This window comes from Physeter macrocephalus, chromosome 16, assembly GCF_002837175.3.
Source record: "Physeter macrocephalus isolate SW-GA chromosome 16, ASM283717v5, whole genome shotgun sequence".
NCBI classification, from domain to species: domain Eukaryota; kingdom Metazoa; phylum Chordata; class Mammalia; order Artiodactyla; family Physeteridae; genus Physeter; species Physeter macrocephalus.
Genome location: NC_041229.1, coordinates 38,598,535 through 38,607,521, shown reverse-complemented (window position 1 = coordinate 38,607,521; position 8,987 = coordinate 38,598,535).

Here is an 8,987-nt window from a genome sequence, read left to right as displayed (position 1 = left end):
TGCTTGAACATTAGAATGTAACAGAAGCAATTTCTGGGATTTCCAAGGCTAGATCATATGAGGCTAAGTCATTTTGTCTGGGTCTCTTATAATGTGCCCTGTTGGAACCCAGCCACCATACTGTGAGAAGCCCAAGCCCTGGGAGAGGTCGTGGTGTAGGCGTCTGCCGACAGCCAGCATCACTGCCAGCCAAGTGAAGGCGCCATCTTTGATGTCCAGCACCACTGGGCCTTCAAATGCATGTGGTGCCAGTCAACATCTGACTGCAGCCCCATGAGACCCCAAAAAGTATGGCCCCACTGAGCCCAGCCAACCCACAAACCATGACAGATAATAATAAATTGTTGTTTTAAGCCATTAAATTATGGGGTGGTTTGTCATGCAGCAACAGGAACCAAAATACTACCTCCTAGGTTTGTTGTGAGAAGAAATGAAGTAATGCATACAAATTGATTAGCAAAGTGCTTGGTTAAGGATTACTACACTTATAGAAAAAGGCAAGCTGATTTATATGGGAGCTAAAACATGGGTACAAATAAATGCAATCCTAGGCAGGCATCATCTGATTCAATATTGAGTGAGCACCTGTCACATGCCAGGCTCTCTCTATAATCAGAGAACCTCAGAGTAGAAAGGAATCTTCTAGTTCAACCTCCCACTGAGTGAGGACATTCCTTCTTGAATGTTTGCTTAACCCAACAATTATTTATTAACCCCTGCTCTGTGCCGGGAAGGGTGGTAGATGGTAATGCTGGGAAATCAAACACAAAGATGCCTAAGACTCAGTCCAGGGCCAGAGGCAAACACGTGGACAGTTTCTGCACAGCATACCATCTGCGGAGAAGAGGGACACGTTCCCCCGCATTGAATGGGGTGAATCATTTCATTGTCGGCCAGTTCTGGTGATTTCACCTCCCTGTGCACTGGTTCCTGCTGCTGTATTTTCTGTGTATCAACCTGTAGTTTGAATGGCAGTTCTCAGGCTCTTTGCCTTCTCGCTCCACATCCTGAAGTTGACTATTTACACATCCACTTACCCACCTCTGCTCATGCTGACCCTCATCAAGGGCACATGAACACCAGCATGGGCTCTTTGAGGGCAGTACCTAGGTCCTGTTCATTGTTGGGGCCCCAGCTCCTAGAGCAACCAGGAAGAAAGGAAGAGGAGGAGAAGGGGGAGGGGGAGGAGGAGGAGGAGGAGGAGGAGGAGGAGGGGGAGGGAGGAGAATGTGTGCATTTGTTTAGATCTCTATAAAAGAAAGAAATACAGTGTGAGTAGCTATTAAAGAGTAAAAAGCCACACCAAGCTCTCCCTTCCCAATCCCCATCCTGGCACCCATCCGGGGCTGGACACGCGGTGTTAGGGGGAGGGGGAGGAGGAGGGGGAGGAGAAGGGAGAAGAGAAGGAGGGGAGGAGTAGGGGAGAATACAAAAGACAACCAAAACAAACAAAATTGCATCCTGTTATGTGTGGGTTCAGAAAAATGCCAAAAATTCCTTTAATTCAAGTTGATTTCAAACAAGGACAGCAGGGAAAATTACCGGCATAAGCTGCATTCTCAAGCTTCAAGTGAGTCTAAATTTTTCATAGGGTGGGGTTTTAATAGGCAGGTGAAACCAGTTTCTGAAAACCCTGAAAAAGTTCACTTTGAGTTCATTCCAGCCAGGTAGTTAATGGCTGCTACAGTTGATGAGCTGTCACTGTTTCCCACACAGAGCCCTGTTTTATGGCTTCTTAAAATTACCTTTAAAAAATGTTTCACAAACCATGAGCTTTACACAAATATACAGGTTAGAATTTTTATTTTAAATGATAAGTATAAGTTCTGTGGCACATCTGAGAACGCTATTGTCTTCTCTTGAGAAACAGCAAGAGAACACTGTATAACCCACCAGGGCAGAGCACACAGCCACCTGAGCTGGGCCTTTTCTTCCCAGCCTAACTCACCTGCTGAGAGCCCCGCCCACAACTCACAGGTATGGGGAGCAGGAGCCCTGGGCACGAATAGACCAACATTTGCTTCATTTCTTTATAGTTTCCCTTTCATATACATCAGACCCTTCTGCTGAACTCTTCCTCCTTATTTGAAAATGTTGTCACTTGTTTGTATTAGTGTTTCTCTGCATGGTTGTAATTATGGTTTATATGAAACATAGCACAGGGCTCTTTTATTTAGCAATTTGTTTATTTTTTGTTGTTGCTACAGTGTATTCATATCATGGGGGGGAGGGGTAGAATCTGTATCATCAGCTCTGGAGATAATGCAGTCTCCTCCACAAAATGACCAAAGCTTTCCTATGGAGGAAAATACAGGAAATCAGAACAGAATGAAAACTTGGTGGGGAAAAGGCAGAGCTTTTCATTAGGAAGAGGGGGAGGAACATTTCCTTCTTCAGAGATGAGTGGGGACCTGCTCGTTGGAGAGTTGGGAATCACTGTGCTGTCTGGGGTCAATGCACTTGAAGATGCTGGGGTGACCCCCAGAAGCAGCGGAATAAACCCCAGAAGCTGGTGGACCTCTGGGGCCTGGGAGTGAACTGCACTGTTTGGCGGATGGATTTCTGGGCCTAGGTGTGGACACCAGTAGATGAAGGATGCACCCAGGAGCTGGGAATAGACCTAGAAGTTGGTGGTGGATTCCTGGTGCCAGGATTAGATCCAGGGAGCTGCAGAGGTAACAGAGTAGCCACGGGGTACAAGGTTGGGGGCAAAAATTCAGAGCAGTGATGGCCAAGGGGAAAAACTATCTATCCGTAGAAGCAGGGCCCCTTCATACCAGGAGGGCCAGCAGTGGCTTCTCCCTCTTAAAGTGGAAGTGAAGGGAAAGTAGTTCCAGTGTGTCCAAAACTTGCCTGGTCAGCCTCTCTGCTCAACACCTCGAAAGTGATTGTCTTGTGAGACCTTATCAGTGGGTACTTTCAGTAGCCATCTGGGGGTTCAATCCTCTGTTCCTTAGCAAAATGAAGCAACGGCAGGGCATGGTGCCCTTGGCAAGCTCTAGATAGTCAATCTGGAAGAGAAGGAGACTCTGCAATCCACCGTTAAACTTCTCTGCGTGGTTATTTTATAGCCCAAAGGGCTGATTTTCATTAACTTCTTCATCACCTTGACCTTGTCCAGCACTGGCTGAGCTGCAGACCCCTTGGCTGATCTCTGTACCATTTGGTTTGCTTTTTCCCTTGTGTATTAGGTAACTCACCTCCTTGTTATAAAGGGTCAGGTAGACTTGCATTCGTATGAGACCAAGTTATTGTCCCTAAAATGTGGAATCTTGTTTAATGTCACTGATCTTTACAGCCAACTTCCAGATATGACCTCTGTGCTGCTGTTTGTTCTCAGAGGAGGAGGACACCCCTGAACTCTGGTCTTGACTCTACCCCTCATTGATGGCAGAAGTTCAGGCTGAGGGCCTTTGTGATTTTTTTTTCTCTAATAAATGTGCATTTGTTTAATTAAGAAAAGTAAAAGAGAGAAAAACCCTAATCATAACAAACTCTCGATGTCCTAAAAGTATTGAAAACTCAATGTTTCCTCTATATTGAAATATCTGAGAAGCTGAGGGTGTCCCTAGTTAGAACTCCAGTCCCAAGTTCTTCTAGGATCAGAGTTGGTGCCCAATCAATTGCTGCTGGTCTGGGGGAGCCCCGATTGTTAGCTGAGACAGATGCAGCAGCTGGGTCTCTACACCCCTATGACCATACCCTCAGTTACAAGAGTTACATATTCTCAACACTCCTCTTACCGGCAAGTTCTTCCACTACCTTCTTGCTTACAAACCTGCAAAATGCTTTAGTTCAAAAATACTGGATCTGTCTACTCCATCCTGTGATATCCAGGCCAGATTTCAAATCTGTTGGGAGGAGGTGCCAGGCCACTGCCACAAGGCTTCCCTTTATTTTTCATGTTCTCCTTGGGCGTATTATTCTCAATGAATTTGGCCATAGATTCCCCCTGTTTTTCCCTGAGCATCCAATCCAAGTAACATTCCAGAGGCCTCTGCATCTCCATCATTGTTTCCTCTACATTCTGTTGTTCTGGCTCCTTACCCCACTTGGCGGACTTCCAATCTTCTCTGCTTTTCTCCTTTGCTACAAACAATCCAGTTTCAAGTTCCTCATCTGATTGGGTTTATCTTAAAATATGGCTTTGGCATTTTAGAATTCATCTTCAAACTCCATGATTCCTTCATCTCACTTCCTAAGGTTCTATGATTCTCACTGTGTGTCAGTTAATACCAAGTCTGTTTGAGCCCCAGAAAGCCTGTACCCAGCCTTATTTCTAGGAGGTTGACCCATCCAGAATGAGTGAGGTCAGATTTGAAACAGAAAACTGGTCTCCTGTTTCCTTTGGAGTCAGAATCAAAGCTCCATGGTCAAGGTCTATCCTACAACGAAGATGGGTCTGGGTCAGAGGCCACCCTGCTTTCATTCCAGTGGGAAGTAGATCCCAAGCCATAACTTCCAGATAAAGTTTATCTGAAATTCCCTATGGCTGGGAAAAGAGCCTTTGAAGTCATGAAGATTCTTTCTTCCAGAATAGGATTTTGCTTGCTTTTTTTTTCATGGAGAATAGAGTCTAAATTATATTTATATTTACTGTCCTTTGAAAATGACTGACGAGAGAGTCCTCAGCTCGTCCAAAGTGGAAAAGACTTACTGGAGGCTCTTTCTAGTATTTCACTACTTCTTTTGGTTTGGGGCAGGAAGTAATGGACATGAAAAGCCAAAACTGGGGAATCATGACAGGTACTCCTGGGTTGCAAAGAAGTGTCTGAGGAGTCAAAAGCCCTCCTGGATTGAGATGTGTCTGGTCAGTATGACAGGTCTTCCTGGAGAAAAATCGATCTGGGAAGTCATGATGAGCTCTCCTAGGAAGAGCTGCATATGGGGAATGTTGATATGTTCTCCTAGTTTGCATTGTTTCTGAGGAGTCAAGAGCCCTCTTAGACTGCGATGTGTCTGGAGGGTCATGATAGATGCCCCTTGAGTGAGATGGGTCTGAGATATTTCGCTGAGCCCTCCTAGAATGAGAAGGATCTGGGAAATCATTGCATCCCTGCTAGAGAGAGATGGATCCACGGAGTCAGGACAAGAAAGCCTATGAAAAGTCAGACCTTCATTCTTGCTTCCATTTGGCATTGGTCCAAAAGGCCTCCATCTGTTTTCCCATCTGTCTCATACCCCTCAAGCAAGTCTCCATCATCCTCCTCTGTCTCTTTTCCCAGTTTAGTGGTAAAGATAGCTCACATCATGATCAACTCACATCATGGTGCACAACCTTCATCTTCCTCCCACTGGCCCTGACAGGCTTCAGCTGCTTTTTGCAACACTTGCAACTGAAAGATTGCAAAGATCTCTCAGGTAAAAGTGACACTTCAAATGCATGACTGCTGACAGTGGTAGAGCCCTGCCCAGGGTAGTATCATGTCGGGCTCCTGAGCATTAACGGGCAAGAAGGAGAAACCACACCGGATGGTGTTAAGTCTCAGAGCAAGATGATGATCTTCTAGAGAGCCCTGAGGGAAATGCAGCACGGTGGGGCTCCACTCGGAGCCTCAGGGCTTCAGGAAACACTTCACATAGTCCCTAAGAGGATCACCTCTATTTTGTTAAGCAATGCATATAATGGGGTCAAGTTTAGCCGTGATCCAAACAACCTATCTAAGAAACAGAAACAGACTCAGGGATATAGAGAACAGACTGTGGTTGCCAAGGGGGAGGATATTGGGGGAGGGATGGAGTGGCAGTTTAGGATTAGCAGATGTAAGCTATTATATATAGAATGGATAAAAAACAAGGTCCGACTGCATAGCACAGGGAACTTTATTCAATATCCTATAATAAACCATAATGGAAAAGAATATTTTAAAAAAGAATGCATATATATGTATAACTGAATCACTTTGCTGTACAGCAGAAATTAACACAACATTGTACATCAACTCTACTCCAATTAAAAAAAAATGTTTAGCCATGATCACAGTGTTTACCTATATCCAGCTAAGCCTGACTAGATATTAGGTCATTGTCCAATTGATTGACTGGGATACTCATTCAAGAGAAAGAATATATGTGTGATGAGGGTTAGGAATAAAATCATTTTCAGGGATAAGATCTGTTTACATTTTTCAGTAATTAAATCTAAAGAGGTCCTAGAGTTTCTTCACCGTTCAGTGCGTTTTCATTAAAACACTATCTCCCTCAGTAGGAGTGGATAGGGGTGGACATAGTTGCTCATTATTGAAAGTTGATTTCTTCTTTACTCTTTTCACTGACTCAGTCTAAGCCAACCCCTTAAAGTTGTTTTTCCCTTGCCTTGCAAATAAAGCAATAGTGTGCCTTTACATAATGTTAGCGTTTGGAGAAGTGCCTAGAGAATATCTAGTTTCTCTAAGTGAGTGATTCTGCGGTTCAGTCCAAATGTAAGTGTCCTGGTGAGAGATGTGTGTTGATGGTCAGATCACCTTCCTTATCTTCTTTGTTCACCCCAACAGCTTGGAAGTTGGAGCCCTGCATGGAGCAACATGAAACACCTCTCCCAGGAAGAACATGGCTCTGGGGCTTTGGCAAGCGAGCGCTTGCAACAGTACCAGAACTCCGAAGCTGGACTTCACACCTGGCCTCCGTGGCCTGCCGTGGAGTTAGGAAGGAAGACACGATTGCCCACAACACTGCTGGTGTAACAGAGGCTGTTTTGGAAGCACCTTCTGTGTGCCCAACAGCGGGCCAAGTGCTTTTCATCTATTTTCTTACTTACAACACAATACTAGCTGGTAATAAATGAATAATTCTCCAGGGTCACATTGTTCTGGGAACACATAAGTAAACAAGCTGGGAGGCAAGGGCACTTGATGAACTGACAGATCAGAGTGTCAACCTGACCATGAGTGCCTTAAGGATGGATTCCTCATGTGACTCAATTTTATTCCTGCAGACCAAGGTACTGGAAGACTCCGAGGACAGTTTCTGGGCAGGTTAAACAGGCTGAAGGGAGCAAGAGGGGCTTAGGAGGCAGCATGGGTAGCAGTTGAGCCAAAATCCTTCATCCTTCTCAAAGGAAGATTGGATTTTCTCCGAGATTTCTCGGAATTTTCCATCTGGACCATTTTGCTGCAAACTGGCAAGGCTATGAGATTCCCCAAGACTACCTGGGCACATCCTCTCTTTGATGGAACACAGCTCTAATATTTTCAGGGTCCCCTCAATTCTTATGATCAGCGCTACTCAATCTTGGTTTGCCTGCAGATGACTCTTCACAGTCTTTTGAAATCAAAGAACTCAAATGTAGGGGCTGGAATTGCTCAGGGAAGGCCAGAGTTAAGCAGCTGTCCACATGGGGGATGAAATGGGCAGACCCCCTGTTCTACAACCTCACCTCTAGTCAGAGTGGCTGAAGGCATTTGTAAATCTGTGTCCCCTCTTAAAGGTAAGTGTTTTGGTAATAATTTTGCATTACAAAATCATTTCCCTTCTCAAAATGGGAACTTATGTTATTTTGAAATCCTTTACCCATTTAAAAAAATTTTCACAGTAAAAATACATATCAGTGAAAGATGTCATTGGGAAAGATTGCATTCCTAATTTGCCTTTCTATAAACTCATTCCTTACAAAAAGATAAACTGTGACTTTTTTTTTTTTTGGTGGTACGCGGGCCTCTCACTGTTGAGGCCTCTCCCGTTGCGGAGCACGGGCTCCGGACGCGCAGGCTCAGCGGCCATGGCTCACGGGGCCAGCCGCTCCGCGGCATGTGGGATCTTCCCGGACCGGGGCACGAGCCCGCGTCCCCTCCATCGGCAGGCGGACTCTCAACCACTGCGCCACCAGGGAAGCCTATTTATTTTTTTAAATTTATTTTATTTATTTATTTTTGTCTGCGTTGGGTCTTTGTTGCTGCGCGCGGGCTTTCTCTAGCTGCCGCGAGCAGGGGCTACTCTTCATTGCAGCTACTCTTCATTGCAGGCTTCTCATTGCGGTGGCTTCTCTTGTTCAGGAGCATGGGCTCTAGGTGCGTGGGCTTCAGTAGTTGTGGCTCGCAGGCTTAGTAGCTGTGGCTCGCGGGCTCTAGAGCGCAGGTTCGGTACTTGTGGTGTACGGGCTTTGTTGCTCCGCGGCATGTAGGATCTTCCCAGACCAGGGCTCGAACCCGTGTCCCCTGCATTGACAGGCAGATTCTTAACCACCGGGGAAGCCCAAACTGTGACTTTATATAATAACGAAACTTGGCAACAATATTCTTCTTAGGCATTTTTGTAATATGTACATATTAAGGATGTTTGCTGTTTGTCTGCCATATTACATTTATCCGTCTTCTCCCCCTCTCCCCGAACAACTTGTCCTGTAATGCGTACAAATATACAACTGTATTTTTGGTCTACCCTCCACGCCTAACAAACAGCCTAGAGGACATGAAGTATTCAACAGATGAATATTAACCAGAAACTCTAAAGGCAGATCACCCTACATTTTGCAACCTATCTGAAAACCTTAATCTTATTTCATTAGGCTTATTTTCAGATGCTGAGGGAAAATATTTGTTTTGAAAACCCTATCACAAACATCCAGTCTCATCTCCAGATAGCACAGAAAATTCTAGAACAAAGACCCATTGTCTCCTGATTCCTGGCAGAGCCCTGCCTGATTTGGCATTGAGAGAGAATGTCTGCAGAGGGCACCTGAGACATTTACTAAAATATTGAGCAGAGAGACATCCCCTTGGAGGAGAAAGCTTAGCTGGTTATAACTATGGACTCTGAAGCTGGATTGTGGCAAGACCCAATTTCACTCCTGGCTGTGTGACCTTGGACAAGGTGTTAACCTCCCTAATCCTCAGTGCCTTCCTTTGTAAAATTCCTTTGTAAAAAATAGATGTGCAGTTCAGCAGAATGTCTAGAGTGTAAGTGTTCAATGAACTTTAGCTATTATTGTTATGTTATGATTTCAGTACCAGCATGTCACGTACACAGCAAATCTAGTTCCTGGAAACTGT